This window comes from Hypanus sabinus, unplaced genomic scaffold (assembly GCF_030144855.1).
Source record: "Hypanus sabinus isolate sHypSab1 unplaced genomic scaffold, sHypSab1.hap1 scaffold_168, whole genome shotgun sequence".
Taxonomy (NCBI): domain Eukaryota; kingdom Metazoa; phylum Chordata; class Chondrichthyes; order Myliobatiformes; family Dasyatidae; genus Hypanus; species Hypanus sabinus.
The window spans coordinates 700,154-723,592 of NW_026779763.1; positions in this window are offsets into that span (position 1 = coordinate 700,154).

Sequence of the window (23,439 nt, forward strand, 5' to 3'; positions counted from 1 at the left end):
TTGTATCTGTGCTCTGTGAACGGGGAAGTGTTGTATCTGTGGTGTGTGAACGGCGAAGTGTTGTATCTGTGGTTTCTGAAAGTGGAACCGTTGGATCATTGGGGTGAGAATGAGAAGAGCTGGATCATTTGTGTGTGAATGGGAAGATTTGGATCAGTGGTTTGTGAATAGGATGTGTTGTATCATTGGTGTGTGAACGAGGAACTGTTGTATCAGTGGTGTGTGAATGAGGAAGTGTTGTATCATTTGTGTGTGAATGGGAAGATTTGGATGAGTGGAGTGTGAACGGGGAAGTGTTGTATTTGTGGTGTGTGAACGGGGAAGTGTTGGATCAGTGGTGTGTGAACGGGGAAGTGTTGGATCAGTGGTGTGTGAACGGGGAAGTGTTGTATCTGTGGTGTGTGAACGGGGAAGTGTTGGATCAGTGGTGTGTGAACGGGGAAGTGTTGTATCTGTGCTGTGTGAACGGGGAAGTGTTGGATCAGTGGTGTGTGAACGGGGAAGTGTTGTATCTGTGCTGTGTGAACGGGGAAGTGTTGTATCTGTGGTTTCTGAATGTGGAACCGTTGGATCATTGGAGTGTGAATGAGAAGAGTTGGATCATTTGTGTGTGAATGGGAAGTGTTGGATCAGTGGTGTGTGAACGGGGAAGTGTTGGATCAGTGGTGTGTGAACGGGGAAGTGTTGTATTTGTGGTGTGTGAACGGGGAAGAGTTGGATCAGTGGTGTGTGAACGGGGAAGTGTTGGATCAGTGGTGTGTGAACGGGGAAGTGTTGTATCTGTGGTGTGTGAACGGGGAAGTGTTGTATCAGTGGTGTGTGAACGGGGAAGTGTTGTATCTGTGCTTTGTGAACGGGGAAGTGTTGTATCTGTGGTGTGTGAACGGGGAAGTGTTGTATCTGTGGTTTCTGAAAGTGGAACCGTTGGATCATTGGGGTGTGAATGAGAAGAGTTGGATAATTTGTGTGTGAATGGTAAGATTTGGATCAGTGGTTTGTGAATAAGATGTGTTGTATCATTGGTGTGTGTACGAGTAACTGTTGTATCAGTGGTGTGTGAATGAGGAAGTGTTGTATCAGTGGAGTGTGAACGGGGACGTATTGTATCAGTAATGTGTGAATGGCAAGTGTTAGATCAGTGGTTTGTGAATGGGAAGTGTCGGGTCAGTGGTTTGTTAATGCGGTGTGTTGGATCAGTGGTGTGTGAATGGGATCTGTTGCATCAGTGGTTTGTGAAAAGGGAAGTGTTGTATCAGTGGAGTGTGAAAGGGGAAGCGTTGTATCAGCTGTGTGTGAGTGGGAAGTGTTGGAACAGTGGTGAGTGAATGTGAAGTTTTGGATCATTGGTTTGTGACGGGGAAGTGTTGTATCAGTGGTGTGTGAATGGGAAGTGTATCAGTGGGGTGTGAATGGGCAGTGTCGGCTCAGTGTTTTCATAATGGGAAGTGTCGGGTCAGTGTTGTGTCGATGGGAAGTGTTGGATCAGTGGTTTGTGACTGGGGAAGTGTTGGATTATTGGTGTGTGATTGGGAAGTATTGGATCATTGGTGTGTGAATGGGAAGAGTTGGATGATTGGTGTGTGAATGGGAAGATTTGGATCAGTGGTTTGTGAATTGGATGTGTTGGATAAGGGTGTGAACGGGGAAGTGTTGTATCAGTGGAGTGTGAAAGGGGAAGCGTTGTATCAGTTGTGTGTGAGTGGGAAGTGTTGGATCATTGGTTTGTGACTGGGAAGTGTATCAGTGGTGTGTGAACGGGGAAGTGTTGTATCAGTTGTGTGTGAAAGGGGAAGTGTTGTATCAGTAATGTGTGAATGTGATGTGTTGGATCAGTGGGGTGTGAATGGGAAGTGTTAGATCAGTGGTTTGTGAATGGGAAGTGTCGAATCAGTGGTGTGCGAATGGGAAGTGTTGGATCAGTGGTGTGTGAACGGGGAAGTGTTGTATCTGTGGTGTGTGAACGGGGAAGTGTTGTATCAGTGGTTTGTGAAAGTGGAAGCGTTGGATCATTGGGGTGTGAATGGGAAGATTTGGATCAGTGGTTTGTGAATTGGATGTGTTGGATAAGGGGAGTGTGAACGGGGAACTATTGTATCAGTGGTGTGTGAATGGGAAGTGTTGTATCAGTGGTTTGTGAATGGGAAGTGTCGGGTCAGTTTTGTTTGGATGGGATGTGTTGGATCTGTGTTTTTTTATGGGGAAGTGTTGGATTATTGGTGTGTGAATGGGAAATGTTGGATCAGTGTTGTTTGAATGGGATGTGTTGGATCAGTGGTGTGTGAATGGGAAGTGCTCTATCAGTGGTTTGTTAAAGCGAAGTGTTGGATCTGTGGCGTGTGAATGGGATGTGTTGGATCAGTGGTGTGTGAATGGGAAGTGCTCTATCAGTGGTTTGTTAATGCGGTGTGTTGGATCAGTGGTGTGTGAATGGGATCTGTTGCATCAGTGGTTTGTGAAAGGGGAAGTGTTGTATCAGTGGAGTGTGAAAGGGGAAGCGTTGTATCAGCTGTGTGTGAGTGGGAAGTGTTGGATCAGTGGTGAGTGAATGTGAAGTTTTGGATCATTGGTTTGTGACGGGAAAGTGTTGTATCAGTGGTGTGTGAACGGGGAAGTGTTGTATCTGAAATGTGTGAATGGGAAGTGTTGGATCAGTGGGGTGTGAATGGGAAGTGTTAGATCAGTGGTGTGTGAACGGGGAAGTGTTGGATCAGTGGTGTGTGAACGGGGAAGTGTTGTATCTGTGCTGTGTGAACGGGGAAGTGTTGGATCAGTGGTGTGTGAACGGGAAGTGTTGTATCTGTGCTGTGTGAATGGGGAAGTGTTGTATCTGTGGTGTGTGAACGGGGAAGTGTTGTATCTGTGGTTTCTGAATGTGGAACCGTTGTATCATTGGAGTGTGAATGAGAAGAGTTGGATCATTTGTGTGTGAATGGTAAGATTTGGATCAGTGGTTTGTGAATAAGATGTGTTGTATCATTGGTGTGTGTACGAGTAACTGTTGTATCAGTGGTGTGTGAATGAGGAAGTGTTGTATCAGTGGAGTGTGAACGGGGACGTATTGTATCAGTAATGTGTGAATGGCAAGTGTTAGATCAGTGGTTTGTGAATGGGAAGTGTCGGGTCAGTGGTTTGTTAATGCGGTGTGTTGGATCAGTGGTGTGTGAATGGGATCTGTTGCATCAGTGGTTTGTGAAAAGGGAAGTGTTGTATCAGTGGAGTGTGAAAGGGGAAGCGTTGTATCAGCTGTGTGTGAGTGGGAAGTGTTGGAACAGTGGTGAGTGAATGTGAAGTTTTGGATCATTGGTTTGTGACGGGGAAGTGTTGTATCAGTGGTGTGTGAATGGGAAGTGTATCAGTGGGGTGTGAATGGGCAGTGTCGGCTCAGTGTTTTCTGAATGGGAAGTGTCGGGTCAGTGGTGTGTCGATGGGAAGTGTTGGATCAGTGGTTTGTGACTGGGGAAGTGTTGGATTATTGGTGTGTGATTGGGAAGTATTGGATCATTGGTGTGTGAATGGGAAGAGTTGGATGATTGGTGTGTGAATGGGAAGATTTGGATCAGTGGTTTGTGAATTGGATGTGTTGGATAAGGGTGTGAACGGGGAAGTGTTGTATCAGTGGAGTGTGAAAGGGGAAGCGTTGTATCAGTTGTGTGTGAGTGGGAAGTGTTGGATCATTGGTTTGTGACTGGGAAGTGTTGTATCAGTGGTGTGTGAACGGGGAAGTGTTGTATCAGTTGTGTGTGAAAGGGGAAGTGTTGTATCAGTAATGTGTGAATGTGATGTGTTGGATCAGTGGGGTGTGAATGGGAAGTGTTAGATCAGTGGTTTGTGAATGGGAAGTGTCGAATCAGTGGTGTGCGAATGGGAAGTGTTGGATCAGTGGTGTGTGAACGGGGAAGTGTTGTATCTGTGGTGTGTGAACGGGGAAGTGTTGTATCAGTGGTTTGTGAAAGTGGAAGCGTTGGATCATTGGGGTGTGAATGGGAAGATTTGGATCAGTGGTTTGTGAATTGGATGTGTTGGATAAGGGGAGTGTGAACGGGGAACTGTTGTATCAGTGGTGTGTGAATGGGAAGTGTTGTATCAGTGGTTTGTGAATGGGAAGTGTCGGGTCAGTTTTGTTTGGATGGGATGTGTTGGATCTGTGTTTTTTTATGGGGAAGTGTTGGATTATTGGTGTGTGAATGGGAAATGTTGGATCAGTGTTGTTTGAATGGGATGTGTTGGATCAGTGGTGTGTGAATGGGAAGTGCTCTATCAGTGGTTTGTTAAAGCGAAGTGTTGGATCTGTGGCGTGTGAATGGGATGTGTTGGATCAGTGGTGTGTGAATGGGAAGTGCTCTATCAGTGGTTTGTTAATGCGGTGTGTTGGATCAGTGGTGTGTGAATGGGATCTGTTGCATCAGTGGTTTGTGAAAGGGGAAGTGTTGTATCAGTGGAGTGTGAAAGGGGAAGCGTTGTATCAGCTGTGTGTGAGTGGGAAGTGTTGGATCAGTGGTGAGTGAATGTGAAGTTTTGGATCATTGGTTTGTGACGGGAAAGTGTTGTATCAGTGGTGTGTGAACGGGGAAGTGTTGTATCAGAAATGTGTGAATGGGAAGTGTTGGATCAGTGGGGTGTGAATGGGAAGTGTTAGATCAGTGGTGTGTGAACGGGGAAGTGTTGGATCAGTGGTGTGTGAACGGGGAAGTGTTGTATCTGTGCTGTGTGAACGGGGAAGTGTTGGATCAGTGGGGTGTGAATGGGAAGTGTTAGATCAGTGGTGTGTGAACGGGGAAGTGTTGGATCAGTGGTGTGTGAACGGGGAAGTGTTGTATCTGTGCTGTGTGAACGGGGAAGTGTTGGATCAGTGGTGTGTGAACGGGAAGTGTTGTATCTGTGCTGTGTGAATGGGGAAGTGTTGTATCTGTGGTGTGTGAACGGGGAAGTGTTGTATCTGTGGTTTCTGAATGTGGAACCGTTGTATCATTGGAGTGTGAATGAGAAGAGTTGGATCATTTGTGTGTGAATGGGAAGATTTGGATCAGTGGTTTGTGAATAGGATGTGTTGTATCATTGGTGTGTGAACGGGGAACTGTTGTATCAGTGGTGTGTGAACGGGGAAGTGTTGTATCAGTGGTGTATGAGCGGGGAATTGTTGGATCAGTGGTGTGTGAACGAGGAAGTGTTGTATCAGTGGTGTGTGAACGGGGAAGTGTTGTATCAGTGGTGTATGAGCGGGGAATTGTTGGATCAGTGGTGTGTGAACGAGGAAGTGTTGTATCAGTAATGTGTGAATGGGAAGTGTTGTATCAGTGGGGTGTGAATGGGAAGTGTCGGCTCAGTGTTTTCTGAATGGGAAGTGTCGGGTCAGTGGTGTGTCGATGGGAAGTGTTGTATCAGTGGTGTATGAGCGGGGAAGTGTTGGATCAGTGGTGTGTGAACGAGGAAGTGTTGTATCAGTGGTGTGTGAATGAGGAAGTGTTGGATCAGTGGTGTGTGAACGGGGAAGTGTTGGATCAGTGGTGTGTGAACGGGGAAGTGTTGTATTTGTGGTGTGTGAACGGGGTAGTGTTGGATCAGTGGTGTGTGAACGGGGAAGTGTTGGATCAGTGGTGTGTGAACGGGGAAGTGTTGTATTTGTGGTGTGTGAACGGGGAAGTGTTGTATCTGTGCTGTGTGAACGGGGAAGTGTTGTATCTGTGGTGTGTGAACGGGGAAGTGTTGTACCTGTGGTTTCTGAAAGTGGAACCGTTGGATCATTGGGGTGTGAATGAGAAGAGTTGGATAATTTGTGTGTGAATGGAAAGATTTGGATCAGTGGTTTGTGAATAGGATGTGTTGTATCATTGGTGTGTGTACGAGGAACTGTTGTATCAGTTGTGTGTGAATGAGGAAGTGTTGTATCAGTGGTGTGTGAACGGGGAAGTATTGTATCAGTAATGTGTGAATGGGAAGTGTTAGATCAGTGGTTTGTGAATGGGAAGTGTCGGGTCAGTGGTGTGTGAATGGGAAGTGTTAGATCAGTAGTTTGTGAATGGGAAGTGTCGGGTCAGTGGTGTGTGAATGTGAAGTGTTAGATCAGTGGTGTATGAATGGGGAAGTGTTGGATCAGTGGTGTGTGAATGGGAAGTGTTGGATTATTGGTGTGTTAATGAGATGTGTTGGATCAGTGGTGTGTGAAAGTGATGTGTTGGATTATTGGTGTGTGAATGGGGAACTGTTGTATCAGTGGTGTGTGAATGAGGATGTGTTGTATCATTGGTGTGTGAACGGGGAAGTGTTGTATCTGTGCTGTGTGAACGGGGATGTGTTGTATCTGTGGTGTGTGAACGGGGAAGTGTTGTATCTGTGGTTTCTGAAAGTGGAACCGTTGGATCCTTGGGGTGTGAATGAGAAGAGTTGGATAATTTGTGTGTGAATGGGAAGATTTGGATCAGTGGTTTGTGAATAGGATGTGTTGTATCATTGGTGTGTGTACGAGGAACTGTTGTATCAGTGGTGTGTAAATGAGCAAGTGTTGTATCAGTGGTGTGTGAACGGGGAAGTATTGTATCAGTAATGTGTGAATGGGAAGTGTTAGATCTGTGGTTTGTGAATGGGAAGTGTCGGGTCAGTGGTGTGTGAATGGGAAGTGAGATCAGTAGTTTGTGAATGGGAAGTGTCGGGTCAGTGGTGTGTGAATGTGAAGTGTTAGATCAGTGGTGTGTGAATGGGGAAGTGTTGTATCAGTGGTGTGTGAACGGGGAAGTGTTGTATCAGTGGTGTGTGAAAGGGGAAGTGTTGTATCAGTAATGTGTGAATGTGATGTGTTGGATCAGTGGGGTGTGAATGGGAAGTGTTAGATCAGTGGTTTGTGAATGGGAAGTGTCGAGTCAGTGGTGTGTGAATGGGAAGTGTTGGATCAGTGGTGTGTGAACGGGGAAGTGTTGTATCTGTGGTGTGTGAACGGGGAAGTGTTGTATCAATGGTTTGTGAAAGTGGAAGCGTTGGATCATTGGGGTGTGAATGAGAAGTGTTGGATCATTGGTGTGTGAATGGGAAGATTTGGATCAGTGGTGTGTGAACGGGGAAGTGTTGTATCTGTGGTGTGTGAACGGGGAAGTGTTGGATCAGTGGCGTGTGAATGGGATGTGTTGGATCAGTGGTGTGTGAATGGGAAGTGTTGGATCAGTGGTGTGTGAATGGGATGTGTTGGATCAGTGGTGAGTGAATTTGAAGTGTTGGATCATTGGTTTGTGAAGGGGAAGTGTTGGATCAGTGGTGTGTGAACGGGGAATTGTTGTATCTGTGCTCTGTGAACGGGGAAGTGTTGTATCTGTGGTGTGTGAACGGCGAAGTGTTGTATCTGTGGTTTCTGAAAGTGGAACCGTTGGATCATTGGGGTGAGAATGAGAAGAGCTGGATCATTTGTGTGTGAATGGGAAGATTTGGATCAGTGGTTTGTGAATAGGATGTGTTGTATCATTGGTGTGTGAACGAGGAACTGTTGTATCAGTGGTGTGTGAATGAGGAAGTGTTGTATCATTTGTGTGTGAATGGGAAGATTTGGATCAGTGGAGTGTGAACGGGGAAGTGTTGTATTTGTGGTGTGTGAACGGGGAAGTGTTGGATCAGTGGTGTGTGAACGGGGAAGTGTTGGATCAGTGGTGTGTGAACGGGGAAGTGTTGTATCTGTGGTGTGTGAACGGGGAAGTGTTGGATCAGTGGTGTGTGAACGGGGAAGTGTTGTATCTGTGCTGTGTGAACGGGGAAGTGTTGGATCAGTGGTGTGTGAACGGGGAAGTGTTGTATCTGTGCTGTGTGAACGGGGAAGTGTTGTATCTGTGGTTTCTGAATGTGGAACCGTTGGATCATTGGAGTGTGTATGAGAAGAGTTGGATCATTTGTGTGTGAATGGGAAGATTTGGATCAGTGGTTTGTGAATAGGATGTGTTGTATCATTGGTGTGTGAACGGGGAACTGTTGTATCAGTGGTGTGTGAATGAGGAAGTGTTGTATCAGTGGTGTGTGAACGGGGAAGTGTTGTATCAGTGGTGTATGAGCGGGGAAGTGTTGGATCAGTGGTGTGTGAACGAGGAAGTGTTGTATCTGTGCTGTGTGAACGGGGAAGTGTTGTATCTGTGGTTTCTGAATGTGGAACCGTTGGATCATTGGAGTGTGTATGAGAAGAGTTGGATCATTTGTGTGTGAATGGGAAGATTTGGATCAGTGGTTTGTGAATAGGATGTGTTGTATCATTGGTGTGTGAACGGGGAACTGTTGTATCAGTGGTGTGTGAATGAGGAAGTGTTGTATCAGTGGTGTGTGAACGGGGAAGTGTTGTATCAGTGGTGTATGAGCGGGGAAGTGTTGGATCAGTGGTGTGTGAACGAGGAAGTGTTGTATCAGTGGTGTGTGAATGAGGAAGTGTTAGATCAGTGGTGTGTGAATGGGAAGTGTTGGATCAGTGGTGTGTGAACGGGGAAGTGTTGGATCAGTGGTGTGAGAACGGGGAAGTGTTGTATTTGTGGTGTGTGAACGGGGAAGAGTTGGATCAGTGGTGTGTGAACGGGGAAGTGTTGGATCAGTGGTGTGTGAACGGGGAAGTGTTGTATCTGTGGTGTGTGAACGGGGAAGTGTTGGATCAGTGGTGTGTGAACGGGGAAGTGTTGTATCTGTGCTTTGTGAACGGGGAAGTGTTGTATCTGTGGTGTGTGAACGGGGAAGTGTTGTATCTGTGGTTTCTGAAAGTGGAACCGTTGGATCATTGGGGTGTGAATGAGAAGAGTTGGATAATTTGTGTGTGAATGGTAAGATTTGGATCAGTGGTTTGTGAATAAGATGTGTTGTATCATTGGTGTGTGTACGAGTAACTGTTGTATCAGTGGTGTGTGAATGAGGAAGTGTTGTATCAGTGGAGTGTGAACGGGGACGTATTGTATCAGTAATGTGTGAATGGCAAGTGTTAGATCAGTGGTTTGTGAATGGGAAGTGTCGGGTCAGTGGTTTGTTAATGCGGTGTGTTGGATCAGTGGTGTGTGAATGGGATCTGTTGCATCAGTGGTTTGTGAAAGGGGAAGTGTTGTATCAGTGGAGTGTGAAAGGGGAAGCGTTGTATCAGCTGTGTGTGAGTGGGAAGTGTTGGAACAGTGGTGAGTGAATGTGAAGTTTTGGATCATTGGTTTGTGACGGGGAAGTGTTGTATCAGTGGTGTGTGAATGGGAAGTGTATCAGTGGGGTGTGAATGGGCAGTGTCGGCTCAGTGTTTTCTGAATGGGAAGTGTCGGGTCAGTGGTGAGTCGATGGGAATTGTTGGATCAGTGGTTTGTGACTGGGGAAGTGTTGGATTATTGGTGTGTGATTGGGAAGTATTGGATCATTGGTGTGTGAATGGGAAGAGTTGGATGATTGGTGTGTGAATGGGAAGATTTGGATCAGTGGTTTGTGAATTGGATGTGTTGGATAAGGGACTGTGAACGGGGAAGTGTTGTATCAGTGGAGTGTGAAAGGGGAAGCGTTGTATCAGTTGTGTGTGAGTGGGAAGTGTTGGATCATTGGTTTGTGACTGGGAAGTGTTGTATCAGTGGTGTGTGAACGGGGAAGTGTTGTATCAGTTGTGTGTGAAAGGGGAAGTGTTGTATCAGTAATGTGTGAATGTGATGTGTTGGATCAGTGGGGTGTGAATGGGAAGTGTTAGATCAGTGGTTTGTGAATGGGAAGTGTCGAATCAGTGGTGTGCGAATGGGAAGTGTTGGATCAGTGGTGTGTGAACGGGGAAGTGTTGTATCTGTGGTGTGTGAACGGGGAAGTGTTGTATCAGTGGTTTGTGAAAGTGGAAGCGTTGGATCATTGGGGTGTGAATGGGAAGATTTGGATCAGTGGTTTGTGAATTGGATGTGTTGGATAAGGGGAGTGTGAACGGGGAACTGTTGTATCAGTGGTGTGTGAATGGGAAGTGTTGTATCAGTGGTTTGTGAATGGGAAGTGTCGGGTCAGTTTTGTTTGGATGGGATGTGTTGGATCTGTGTTTTTTTATGGGGAAGTGTTGGATTATTGGTGTGTGAATGGGAAATGTTGGATCAGTGTTGTTTGAATGGGATGTGTTGGATCAGTGGTGTGTGAATGGGAAGTGCTCTATCAGTGGTTTGTTAAAGCGAAGTGTTGGATCTGTGGCGTGTGAATGGGATGTGTTGGATCAGTGGTGTGTGAATGGGAAGTGCTCTATCAGTGGTTTGTTAATGCGGTGTGTTGGATCAGTGGTGTGTGAATGGGATCTGTTGCATCAGTGGTTTGTGAAAGGGGAAGTGTTGTATCAGTGGAGTGTGAAAGGGGAAGCGTTGTATCAGCTGTGTGTGAGTGGGAAGTGTTGGATCAGTGGTGAGTGAATGTGAAGTTTTGGATCATTGGTTTGTGACGGGAAAGTGTTGTATCAGTGGTGTGTGAACGGGGAAGTGTTGTATCAGAAATGTGTGAATGGGAAGTGTTGGATCAGTGGGGTGTGAATGGGAAGTGTTAGATCAGTGGTGTGTGAACGGGGAAGTGTTGGATCAGTGGTGTGTGAACGGGGAAGTGTTGTATCTGTGCTGTGTGAACGGGGAAGTGTTGGATCAGTGGTGTGTGAACGGGAAGTGTTGTATCTGTGCTGTGTGAATGGGGAAGTGTTGTATCTGTGGTGTGTGAACGGGGAAGTGTTGTATCTGTGGTTTCTGAATGTGGAACCGTTGTATCATTGGAGTGTGAATGAGAAGAGTTGGATCATTTGTGTGTGAATGGGAAGATTTGGATCAGTGGTTTGTGAATAGGATGTGTTGTATCATTGGTGTGTGAACGGGGAACTGTTGTATCAGTGGTGTGTGAACGGGGAAGTGTTGTATCAGTGGTGTATGAGCGGGGAATTGTTGGATCAGTGGTGTGTGAACGAGGAAGTGTTGTATCAGTGGTGTGTGAACGGGGAAGTGTTGTATCAGTGGTGTATGAGCGGGGAATTGTTGGATCAGTGGTGTGTGAACGAGGAAGTGTTGTATCAGTAATGTGTGAATGGGAAGTGTTGTATCAGTGGGGTGTGAATGGGAAGTGTCGGCTCAGTGTTTTCTGAATGGGAAGTGTCGGGTCAGTGGTGTGTCGATGGGAAGTGTTGTATCAGTGGTGTATGAGCGGGGAAGTGTTGGATCAGTGGTGTGTGAACGAGGAAGTGTTGTATCAGTGGTGTGTGAATGAGGAAGTGTTGGATCAGTGGTGTGTGAACGGGGAAGTGTTGGATCAGTGGTGTGTGAACGGGGAAGTGTTGTATTTGTGGTGTGTGAACGGGGAAGTGTTGGATCAGTGGTGTGTGAACGGGGAAGTGTTGGATCAGTGGTGTGTGAACGGGGAAGTGTTGTATTTGTGGTGTGTGAACGGGGAAGTGTTGTATCTGTGCTGTGTGAACGGGGAAGTGTTGTATCTGTGGTGTGTGAACGGGGAAGTGTTGTACCTGTGGTTTCTGAAAGTGGAACCGTTGGATCATTGGGGTGTGAATGAGAAGAGTTGGATAATTTGTGTGTGAATGGGAAGATTTGGATCAGTGGTTTGTGAATAGGATGTGTTGTATCATTGGTGTGTGTACGAGGAACTGTTGTATCAGTGGTGTGTGAATGAGGAAGTGTTGTATCAGTGGTGTGTGAACGGGGAAGTATTGTATCAGTAATGTGTGAATGGGAAGTGTTAGATCAGTGGTTTGTGAATGGGAAGTGTCGGGTCAGTGGTGTGTGAATGGGAAGTGTTAGATCAGTAGTTTGTGAATGGGAAGTGTCGGGTCAGTGGTGTGTGAATGTGAAGTGTTAGATCAGTGGTGTATGAATGGGGAAGTGTTGGATCAGTGGTGTGTGAATGGGAAGTGTTGGATTATTGGTGTGTTAATGAGATGTGTTGGATCAGTGGTGTGTGAATGTGATGTGTTGGATTATTGGTGTGTGAATGGGGAACTGTTGTATCAGTGGTGTGTGAATGAGGATGTGTTGTATCATTGGTGTGTGAACGGGGAAGTGTTGTATCTGTGCTGTGTGAACGGGGATGTGTTGTATCTGTGGTGTGTGAACGGGGAAGTGTTGTATCTGTGGTTTCTGAAAGTGGAACCGTTGGATCCTTGGGGTGTGAATGAGAAGAGTTGGATAATTTGTGTGTGAATGGGAAGATTTGGATCAGTGGTTTGTGAATAGGATGTGTTGTATCATTGGTGTGTGTACGAGGAACTGTTGTATCAGTGGTGTGTAAATGAGCAAGTGTTGTATTAGTGGTGTGTGAACGGGGAAGTATTGTATCAGTAATGTGTGAATGGGAAGTGTTAGATCTGTGGTTTGTGAATGGGAAGTGTCGGGTCAGTGGTGTGTGAATGGGAAGTGAGATCAGTAGTTTGTGAATGGGAAGTGTCGGGTCAGTGGTGTGTGAATGTGAAGTGTTAGATCAGTGGTGTGTGAATGGGGAAGTGTTGTATCAGTGGTGTGTGAACGGGGAAGTGTTGTATAAGTGGTGTGTGAAAGGGGAAGTGTTGTATCAGTAATGTGTGAATGTGATGTGTTGGATCAGTGGGGTGTGAATGGGAAGTGTTAGATCAGTGGTTTGTGAATGGGAAGTGTCGAGTCAGTGGTGTGTGAATGGGAAGTGTTGGATCAGTGGTGTGTGAACGGGGAAGTGTTGTATCTGTGGTGTGTGAACGGGGAAGTGTTGTATCAATGGTTTGTGAAAGTGGAAGCGTTGGATCATTGGGGTGTGAATGAGAAGTGTTGGATCATTGGTGTGTGAATGGGAAGATTTGGATCAGTGGTGTGTGAACGGGGAAGTGTTGTATCTGTGGTGTGTGAACGGGGAAGTGTTGGATCAGTGGCGTGTGAATGGGATGTGTTGGATCAGTGGTGTGTGAATGGGAAGTGTTGGATCAGTGGTGTGTGAATGGGATGTGTTGGATCAGTGGTGAGTGAATTTGAAGTGTTGGATCATTGGTTTGTGAAGGGGAAGTGTTGGATCAGTGGTGTGTGAACGGGGAATTGTTGTATCTGTGCTCTGTGAACGGGGAAGTGTTGTATCTGTGGTGTGTGAACGGCGAAGTGTTGTATCTGTGGTTTCTGAAAGTGGAACCGTTGGATCATTGGGGTGAGAATGAGAAGAGCTGGATCATTTGTGTGTGAATGGGAAGATTTGGATCAGTGGTTTGTGAATAGGATGTGTTGTATCATTGGTGTGTGAACGAGGAACTGTTGTATCAGTGGTGTGTGAATGAGGAAGTGTTGTATCATTTGTGTGTGAATGGGAAGATTTGGATCAGTGGAGTGTGAACGGGGAAGTGTTGTATTTGTGGTGTGTGAACGGGGAAGTGTTGGATCAGTGGTGTGTGAACGGGGAAGTGTTGGATCAGTGGTGTGTGAACGGGGAAGTGTTGTATCTGTGGTGTGTGAACGGGGAAGTGTTGGATCAGTGGTGTGTGAACGGGGAAGTGTTGTATCTGTGCTGTGTGAACGGGGAAGTGTTGGATCAGTGGTGTGTGAACGGGGAAGTGTTGTATCTGTGCTGTGTGAACGGGGAAGTGTTGTATCTGTGGTTTCTGAATGTGGAACCGTTGGATCATTGGAGTGTGTATGAGAAGAGTTGGATCATTTGTGTGTGAATGGGAAGATTTGGATCAGTGGTTTGTGAATAGGATGTGTTGTATCATTGGTGTGTGAACGGGGAACTGTTGTATCAGTGGTGTGTGAATGAGGAAGTGTTGTATCAGTGGTGTGTGAACGGGGAAGTGTTGTATCAGTGGTGTATGAGCGGGGAAGTGTTGGATCAGTGGTGTGTGAACGAGGAAGTGTTGTATCTGTGCTGTGTGAACGGGGAAGTGTTGTATCTGTGGTTTCTGAATGTGGAACCGTTGGATCATTGGAGTGTGTATGAGAAGAGTTGGATCATTTGTGTGTGAATGGGAAGATTTGGATCAGTGGTTTGTGAATAGGATGTGTTGTATCATTGGTGTGTGAACGGGGAACTGTTGTATCAGTGGTGTGTGAATGAGGAAGTGTTGTATCAGTGGTGTGTGAACGGGGAAGTGTTGTATCAGTGGTGTATGAGCGGGGAAGTGTTGGATCAGTGGTGTGTGAACGAGGAAGTGTTGTATCAGTGGTGTGTGAATGAGGAAGTGTTAGATCAGTGGTGTGTGAATGGGAAGTGTTGGATCAGTGGTGTGTGAACGGGGAAGTGTTGGATCAGTGGTGTGAGAACGGGGAAGTGTTGTATTTGTGGTGTGTGAACGGGGAAGAGTTGGATCAGTGGTGTGTGAACGGGGAAGTGTTGGATCAGTGGTGTGTGAACGGGGAAGTGTTGTATCTGTGGTGTGTGAACGGGGAAGTGTTGGATCAGTGGTGTGTGAACGGGAAAGTGTTGTATCTGTGCTTTGTGAACGGGGAAGTGTTGTATCTGTGGTGTGTGAACGGGGAAGTGTTGTATCTGTGGTTTCTGAAAGTGGAACCGTTGGATCATTGGGGTGTGAATGAGAAGAGTTGGATAATTTGTGTGTGAATGGTAAGATTTGGATCAGTGGTTTGTGAATAAGATGTGTTGTATCATTGGTGTGTGAACGAGGAACTGTTGTATCAGTGGTGTGTGAATGAGGAAGTGTTGTATCATTTGTGTGTGAATGGGAAGATTTGGATGAGTGGAGTGTGAACGGGGAAGTGTTGTATTTGTGGTGTGTGAACGGGGAAGTGTTGGATCAGTGGTGTGTGAACGGGGAAGTGTTGGATCAGTGGTGTGTGAACGGGGAAGTGTTGTATCTGTGGTGTGTGAACGGGGAAGTGTTGGATCAGTGGTGTGTGAACGGGGAAGTGTTGTATCTGTGCTGTGTGAACGGGGAAGTGTTGGATCAGTGGTGTGTGAACGGGGAAGTGTTGTATCTGTGCTGTGTGAACGGGGAAGTGTTGTATCTGTGGTTTCTGAATGTGGAACCGTTGGATCATTGGAGTGTGAATGAGAAGAGTTGGATCATTTGTGTGTGAATGGGAAGATTTGGATCAGTGGTTTGTGAATAGGATGTGTTGTATCATTGGTGTGTGAACGGGGAACTGTTGTATCAGTGGTGTGTGAATGAGGAAGTGTTGTATCAGTGGTGTGTGAACGGGGAAGTGTTGTATCAGTGGTGTATGAGCGGGGAAGTGTTGGATCAGTGGTGTGTGAACGAGGAAGTGTTGTATCAGTGGTGTGTGAATGAGGAAGTGTTAGATCAGTGGTGTGTGAATGGGAAGTGTTGGATCAGTGGTGTGTGAACGGGGAAGTGTTGGATCAGTGGTGTGTGAACGGGGAAGTGTTGTATTTGTGGTGTGTGAACGGGGAAGAGTTGGATCAGTGGTGTGTGAACGGGGAAGTGTTGGATCAGTGGTGTGTGAACGGGGAAGTGTTGTATCTGTGGTGTGTGAACGGGGAAGTGTTGGATCAGTGGTGTGTGAACGGGGAAGTGTTGTATCTGTGCTTTGTGAACGGGGAAGTGTTGTATCTGTGGTGTGTGAACGGGGAAGTGTTGTATCTGTGGTTTCTGAAAGTGGAACCGTTGGATCATTGGGGTGTGAATGAGAAGAGTTGGATAATTTGTGTGTGAATGGGAAGATTTGGATCAGTGGTTTGTGAATAAGGTGTGTTGTATCATTGGTGTGTGTACGAGTAACTGTTGTATCAGTGGTGTGTGAATGAGGAAGTGTTGTATCAGTGGAGTGTGAACGGGGACGTATTGTATCAGTAATGTGTGAATGGCAAGTGTTAGATCAGTGGTTTGTGAATGGGAAGTGTCGGGTCAGTGGTTTGTTAATGCGGTGTGTTGGATCAGTGGTGTGTGAATGGGATCTGTTGCATCAGTGGTTTGTGAAAAGGGAAGTGTTGTATCAGTGGAGTGTGAAAGGGGAAGCGTTGTATCAGCTGTGTGTGAGTGGGAAGTGTTGGAACAGTGGTGAGTGAATGTGAAGTTTTGGATCATTGGTTTGTGACGGGGAAGTGTTGTATCAGTGGTGTGTGAATGGGAAGTGTATCAGTGGGGTGTGAATGGGCAGTGTCGGCTCAGTGTTTTCTGAATGGGAAGTGTCGGGTCAGTGGTGTGTCGATGGGAAGTGTTGGATCAGTGGTTTGTGACTGGGGAAGTGTTGGATTATTGGTGTGTGATTGGGAAGTATTGGATCATTGGTGTGTGAATGGGAAGAGTTGGATGATTGGTGTGTGAATGGGAAGATTTGGATCAGTGGTTTGTGAATTGGATGTGTTGGATAAGGGTGTGAACGGGGAAGTGTTGTATCAGTGGAGTGTGAAAGGGGAAGCGTTGTATCAGTTGTGTGTGAGTGGGAAGTGTTGGATCATTGGTTTGTGACTGGGAAGTGTTGTATCAGTGGTGTGTGAACGGGGAAGTGTTGTATCAGTTGTGTGTGAAAGGGGAAGTGTTGTATCAGTAATGTGTGAATGTGATGTGTTGGATCAGTGGGGTGTGAATGGGAAGTGTTAGATCAGTGGTTTGTGAATGGGAAGTGTCGAATCAGTGGTGTGCGAATGGGAAGTGTTGGATCAGTGGTGTGTGAACGGGGAAGTGTTGTATCTGTGGTGTGTGAACGGGGAAGTGTTGTATCAGTGGTTTGTGAAAGTGGAAGCGTTGGATCATTGGGGTGTGAATGGGAAGATTTGGATCAGTGGTTTGTGAATTGGATGTGTTGGATAAGGGGAGTGTGAACGGGGAACTGTTGTATCAGTGGTGTGTGAATGGGAAGTGTTGTATCAGTGGTTTGTGAATGGGAAGTGTCGGGTCAGTTTTGTTTGGATGGGATGTGTTGGATCTGTGTTTTTTTTATGGGGAAGTGTTGGATTATTGGTGTGTGAATGGGAAATGTTGGATCAGTGTTGTTTGAATGGGATGTGTTGGATCAGTGGTGTGTGAATGGGAAGTGCTCTATCAGTGGTTTGTTAAAGCGAAGTGTTGGATCTGTGGCGTGTGAATGGGATGTGTTGGATCAGTGGTGTGTGAATGGGAAGTGCTCTATCAGTGGTTTGTTAATGCGGTGTGTTGGATCAGTGGTGTGTGAATGGGATCTGTTGCATCAGTGGTTTGTGAAAGGGGAAGTGTTGTATCAGTGGAGTGTGAAAGGGGAAGCGTTGTATCAGCTGTGTGTGAGTGGGAAGTGTTGGATCAGTGGTGAGTGAATGTGAAGTTTTGGATCATTGGTTTGTGACGGGAAAGTGTTGTATCAGTGGTGTGTGAACGGGGAAGTGTTGTATCAGAAATGTGTGAATGGGAAGTGTTGGATCAGTGGGGTGTGAATGGGAAGTGTTAGATCAGTGGTGTGTGAACGGGGAAGTGTTGGATCAGTGGTGTGTGAACGGGGAAGTGTTGTATCTGTGCTGTGTGAACGGGGAAGTGTTGGATCAGTGGTGTGTGAACGGGAAGTGTTGTATCTGTGCTGTGTGAATGGGGAAGTGTTGTATCTGTGGTGTGTGAACGGGGAAGTGTTGTATCTGTGGTTTCTGAATGTGGAACCGTTGTATCATTGGAGTGTGAATGAGAAGAGTTGGATCATTTGTGTGTGAATGGTAAGATTTGGATCAGTGGTTTGTGAATAAGATGTGTTGTATCATTGGTGTGTGTACGAGTAACTGTTGTATCAGTGGTGTGTGAATGAGGAAGTGTTGTATCAGTGGAGTGTGAACGGGGACGTATTGTATCAGTAATGTGTGAATGGCAAGTGTTAGATCAGTGGTTTGTGAATGGGAAGTGTCGGGTCAGTGGTTTGTTAATGCGGTGTGTTGGATCAGTGGTGTGTGAATGGGATCTGTTGCATCAGTGGTTTGTGAAAAGGGAAGTGTTGTATCAGTGGAGTGTGAAAGGGGAAGCGTTGTATCAGCTGTGTGTGAGTGGGAAGTGTTGGAACAGTGGTGAGTGAATGTGAAGTTTTGGATCATTGGTTTGTGACGGGGAAGTGTTGTATCAGTGGTGTGTGAATGGGAAGTGTATCAGTGGGGTGTGAATGGGCAGTGTCGGCTCAGTGTTTTCTGAATGGGAAGTGTCGGGTCAGTGGTGTGTCGATGGGAAGTGTTGGATCAGTGGTTTGTGACTGGGGAAGTGTTGGATTATTGGTGTGTGATTGGGAAGTATTGGATCATTGGTGTGTGAATGGGAAGAGTTGGATGATTGGTGTGTGAATGGGAAGATTTGGATCAGTGGTTTGTGAATTGGATGTGTTGGATAAGGGTGTGAACGGGGAAGTGTTGTATCAGTGGAGTGTGAAAGGGGAAGCGTTGTATCAGTTGTGTGTGAGTGGGAAGTGTTGGATCATTGGTTTGTGACTGGGAAGTGTTGTATCAGTGGTGTGTGAACGGGGAAGTGTTGTATCAGTTGTGTGTGAAAGGGGAAGTGTTGTATCAGTAATGTGTGAATGTGATGTGTTGGATCAGTGGGGTGTGAATGGGAAGTGTTAGATCAGTGGTTTGTGAACGGGGAAGTATTGTATCAGTAATGTGTGAATGGGAAGTGTTAGATCAGTGGTTTGTGAATGGGAAGTGTCGGGTCAGTGGTGTGTGAATGGGAAGTGTTAGATCAGTAGTTTGTGAATGGGAAGTGTCGGGTCAGTGGTGTGTGAATGTGAAGTGTTAGATCAGTGGTGTATGAATGGGGAAGTGTTGGATCAGTGGTGTGTGAATGGGAAGTGTTGGATTATTGGTGTGTTAATGAGATGTGTTGGATCAGTGGTGTGTGAATGTGATGTGTTGGATTATTGGTGTGTGAATGGGGAACTGTTGTATCAGTGGTGTGTGAATGAGGATGTGTTGTATCATTGGTGTGTGAACGGGGAAGTGTTGTATCTGTGCTGTGTGAACGGGGATGTGTTGTATCTGTGGTGTGTGAACGGGGAAGTGTTGTATCTGTGGTGTGTGAACGGGGAAGTGTTGGATCAGTGGTGTGTGAACGGGGAAGTGTTGTATCTGTGCTGTGTGAACGGGGAAGTGTTGGATCAGTGGTGTGTGAACGGGGAAGTGTTGTATCTGTGCTGTGTGAACGGGGAAGTGTTGTATCTGTGGTTTCTGAATGTGGAACCGTTGGATCATTGGAGTGTGAATGAGAAGAGTTGGATCATTTGTGTGTGAATGGGAAGATTTGGATCAGTGGTTTGTGAATAGGATGTGTTGTATCATTGGTGTGTGAACGGGGAACTGTTGTATCAGTGGTGTGTGAATGAGGAAGTGTTGTATCAGTGGTGTGTGAACGGGGAAGTGTTGTATCAGTGGTGTATGAGCGGGGAAGTGTTGGATCAGTGGTGTGTGAACGAGGAAGTGTTGTATCAGTGGTGTGTGAATGAGGAAGTGTTAGATCAGTGGTGTGTGAATGGGAAGTTTTGGATCAGTGGTGTGTGAACGGGGAAGTGTTGGATCAGTGGTGTGTGAACGGGGAAGTGTTGTATTTGTGGTGTGTGAACGGGGAAGAGTTGGATCAGTGGTGTGTGAACGGGGAAGTGTTGGATCAGTGGTGTGTGAACGGGGAAGTGTTGTATCTGTGGTGTGTGAACGGGGAAGTGTTGGATCAGTGGTGTGTGAACGGGGAAGTGTTGTATCTGTGCTTTGTGAACGGGGAAGTGTTGTATCTGTGGTGTGTGAACGGGGAAGTGTTGTATCTGTGGTTTCTGAAAGTGGAACCGTTGGATCATTGGGGTGTGAATGAGAAGAGTTGGATAATTTGTGTGTGAATGGGAAGATTTGGATCAGTGGTTTGTGAATAAGATGTGTTGTATCATTGGTGTGTGTACGAGTAACTGTTGTATCAGTGGTGTGTGAATGAGGAAGTGTTGTATCAGTGGAGTGTGAACGGGGACGTATTGTATCAGTAATGTGTGAATGGCAAGTGTTAGATCAGTGGTTTGTGAATGGGAAGTGTCGGGTCAGTGGTTTGTTAATGCGGTGTGTTGGATCAGTGGTGTGTGAATGGGATCTGTTGCATCAGTGGTTTGTGAAAAGGGAAGTGTTGTATCAGTGGAGTGTGAAAGGGGAAGCGTTGTATCAGCTGTGTGTGAGTGGGAAGTGTTGGAACAGTGGTGAGTGAATGTGAAGTTTTGGATCATTGGTTTGTGACGGGGAAGTGTTGTATCAGTGGTGTGTGAATGGGAAGTGTATCAGTGGGGTGTGAATGGGCAGTGTCGGCTCAGTGTTTTCTGAATGGGAAGTGTCGGGTCAGTGGTGTGTCGATGGGAAGTGTTGGATCAGTGGTTTGTGACTGGGGAAGTGTTGGATTATTGGTGTGTGATTGGGAAGTATTGGATCATTGGTGTGTGAATGGGAAGAGTTGGATGATTGGTGTGTGAATGGGAAGATTTGGATCAGTGGTTTGTGAATTGGATGTGTTGGATAAGGGTGTGAACGGGGAAGTGTTGTATCAGTGGAGTGTGAAAGGGGAAGCGTTGTATCAGTTGTGTGTGAGTGGGAAGTGTTGGATCATTGGTTTGTGACTGGGAAGTGTTGTATCAGTGGTGTGTGAACGGGGAAGTGTTGTATCAGTTGTGTGTGAAAGGGGAAGTGTTGTATCAGTAATGTGTGAATGTGATGTGTTGGATCAGTGGGGTGTGAATGGGAAGTGTTAGATCAGTGGTTTGTGAATGGGAAGTGTCGAATCAGTGGTGTGCGAATGGGAAGTGTTGGATCAGTGGTGTGTGAACGGGGAAGTGTTGTATCTGTGGTGTGTGAACGGGGAAGTGTTGTATCAGTGGTTTGTGAAAGTGGAAGCGTTGGATCATTGGGGTGTGAATGGGAAGATTTGGATCAGTGGTTTGTGAATTGGATGTGTTGGATAAGGGGAGTGTGAACGGGGAACTGTTGTATCAGTGGTGTGTGAATGGGAAGTGTTGTATCAGTGGTTTGTGAATGGGAAGTGTCGGGTCAGTTTTGTTTGGATGGGATGTGTTGGATCTGTGTTTTTTTATGGGGAAGTGTTGGATTATTGGTGTGTGAATGGGAAATGTTGGATCAGTGTTGTTTGAATGGGATGTGTTGGATCAGTGGTGTGTGAATGGGAAGTGCTCTATCAGTGGTTTGTTAAAGCGAAGTGTTGGATCTGTGGCGTGTGAATGGGATGTGTTGGATCAGTGGTGTGTGAATGGGAAGTGCTCTATCAGTGGTTTGTTAATGCGGTGTGTTGGATCAGTGGTGTGTGAATGGGATCTGTTGCATCAGTGGTTTGTGAAAGGGGAAGTGTTGTATCAGTGGAGTGTGAAAGGGGAAGCGTTGTATCAGCTGTGTGTGAGTGGGAAGTGTTGGATCAGTGGTGAGTGAATGTGAAGTTTTGGATCATTGGTTTGTGACGGGAAAGTGTTGTATCAGTGGTGTGTGAACGGGGAAGTGTTGTATCAGAAATGTGTGAATGGGAAGTGTTGGATCAGTGGGGTGTGAATGGGAAGTGTTAGATCAGTGGTGTGTGAACGGGGAAGTGTTGGATCAGTGGTGTGTGAACGGGGAAGTGTTGTATCTGTGCTGTGTGAACGGGGAAGTGTTGGATCAGTGGTGTGTGAACGGGAAGTGTTGTATCTGTGCTGTGTGAATGGGGAAGTGTTGTATCTGTGGTGTGTGAACGGGGAAGTGTTGTATCTGTGGTTTCTGAATGTGGAACCGTTGTATCATTGGAGTGTGAATGAGAAGAGTTGGATCATTTGTGTGTGAATGGTAAGATTTGGATCAGTGGTTTGTGAATAAGATGTGTTGTATCATTGGTGTGTGTACGAGTAACTGTTGTATCAGTGGTGTGTGAATGAGGAAGTGTTGTATCAGTGGAGTGTGAACGGGGACGTATTGTATCAGTAATGTGTGAATGGCAAGTGTTAGATCAGTGGTTTGTGAATGGGAAGTGTCGGGTCAGTGGTTTGTTAATGCGGTGTGTTGGATCAGTGGTGTGTGAATGGGATCTGTTGCATCAGTGGTTTGTGAAAAGGGAAGTGTTGTATCAGTGGAGTGTGAAAGGGGAAGCGTTGTATCAGCTGTGTGTGAGTGGGAAGTGTTGGAACAGTGGTGAGTGAATGTGAAGTTTTGGATCATTGGTTTGTGACGGGGAAGTGTTGTATCAGTGGTGTGTGAATGGGAAGTGTATCAGTGGGGTGTGAATGGGCAGTGTCGGCTCAGTGTTTTCTGAATGGGAAGTGTCGGGTCAGTGGTGTGTCGATGGGAAGTGTTGGATCAGTGGTTTGTGACTGGGGAAGTGTTGGATTATTGGTGTGTGATTGGGAAGTATTGGATCATTGGTGTGTGAATGGGAAGAGTTGGATGATTGGTGTGTGAATGGGAAGATTTGGATCAGTGGTTTGTGAATTGGATGTGTTGGATAAGGGTGTGAACGGGGAAGTGTTGTATCAGTGGAGTGTGAAAGGGGAAGCGTTGTATCAGTTGTGTGTGAGTGGGAAGTGTTGGATCATTGGTTTGTGACTGGGAAGTGTTGTATCAGTGGTGTGTGAACGGGGAAGTGTTGTATCAGTTGTGTGTGAAAGGGGAAGTGTTGTATCAGTAATGTGTGAATGTGATGTGTTGGATCAGTGGGGTGTGAATGGGAAGTGTTAGATCAGTGGTTTGTGAACGGGGAAGTATTGTATCAGTAATGTGTGAATGGGAAGTGTTAGATCAGTGGTTTGTGAATGGGAAGTGTCGGGTCAGTGGTGTGTGAATGGGAAGTGTTAGATCAGTAGTTTGTGAATGGGAAGTGTCGGGTCAGTGGTGTGTGAATGTGAAGTGTTAGATCAGTGGTGTATGAATGGGGAAGTGTTGGATCAGTGGTGTGTGAATGGGAAGTGTTGGATTATTGGTGTGTTAATGAGATGTGTTGGATCAGTGGTGTGTGAATGTGATGTGTTGGATTATTGGTGTGTGAATGGGGAACTGTTGTATCAGTGGTGTGTGAATGAGGATGTGTTGTATCATTGGTGTGTGAACGGGGAAGTGTTGTATCTGTGCTGTGTGAACGGGGATGTGTTGTATCTGTGGTGTGTGAACGGGGAAGTGTTGTATCTGTGGTTTCTGAAAGTGGAACCGTTGGATCCTTGGGGTGTGAATGAGAAGAGTTGGATAATTTGTGTGTGAATGGGAAGATTTGGATCAGTGGTTTGTGAATAGGATGTGTTGTATCATTGGTGTGTGTACGAGGAACTGTTGTATCAGTGGTGTGTAAATGAGCAAGTGTTGTATTAGTGGTGTGTGAACGGGGAAGTATTGTATCAGTAATGTGTGAATGGGAAGTGTTAGATCTGTGGTTTGTGAATGGGAAGTGTCGGGTCAGTGGTGTGTGAATGGGAAGTGAGATCAGTAGTTTGTGAATGGGAAGTGTCGGGTCAGTGGTGTGTGAATGTGAAGTGTTAGATCAGTGGTGTGTGAATGGGGAAGTGTTGTATCAGTGGTGTGTGAACGGGGAAGTGTTGTATAAGTGGTGTGTGAAAGGGGAAGTGTTGTATCAGTAATGTGTGAATGTGATGTGTTGGATCAGTG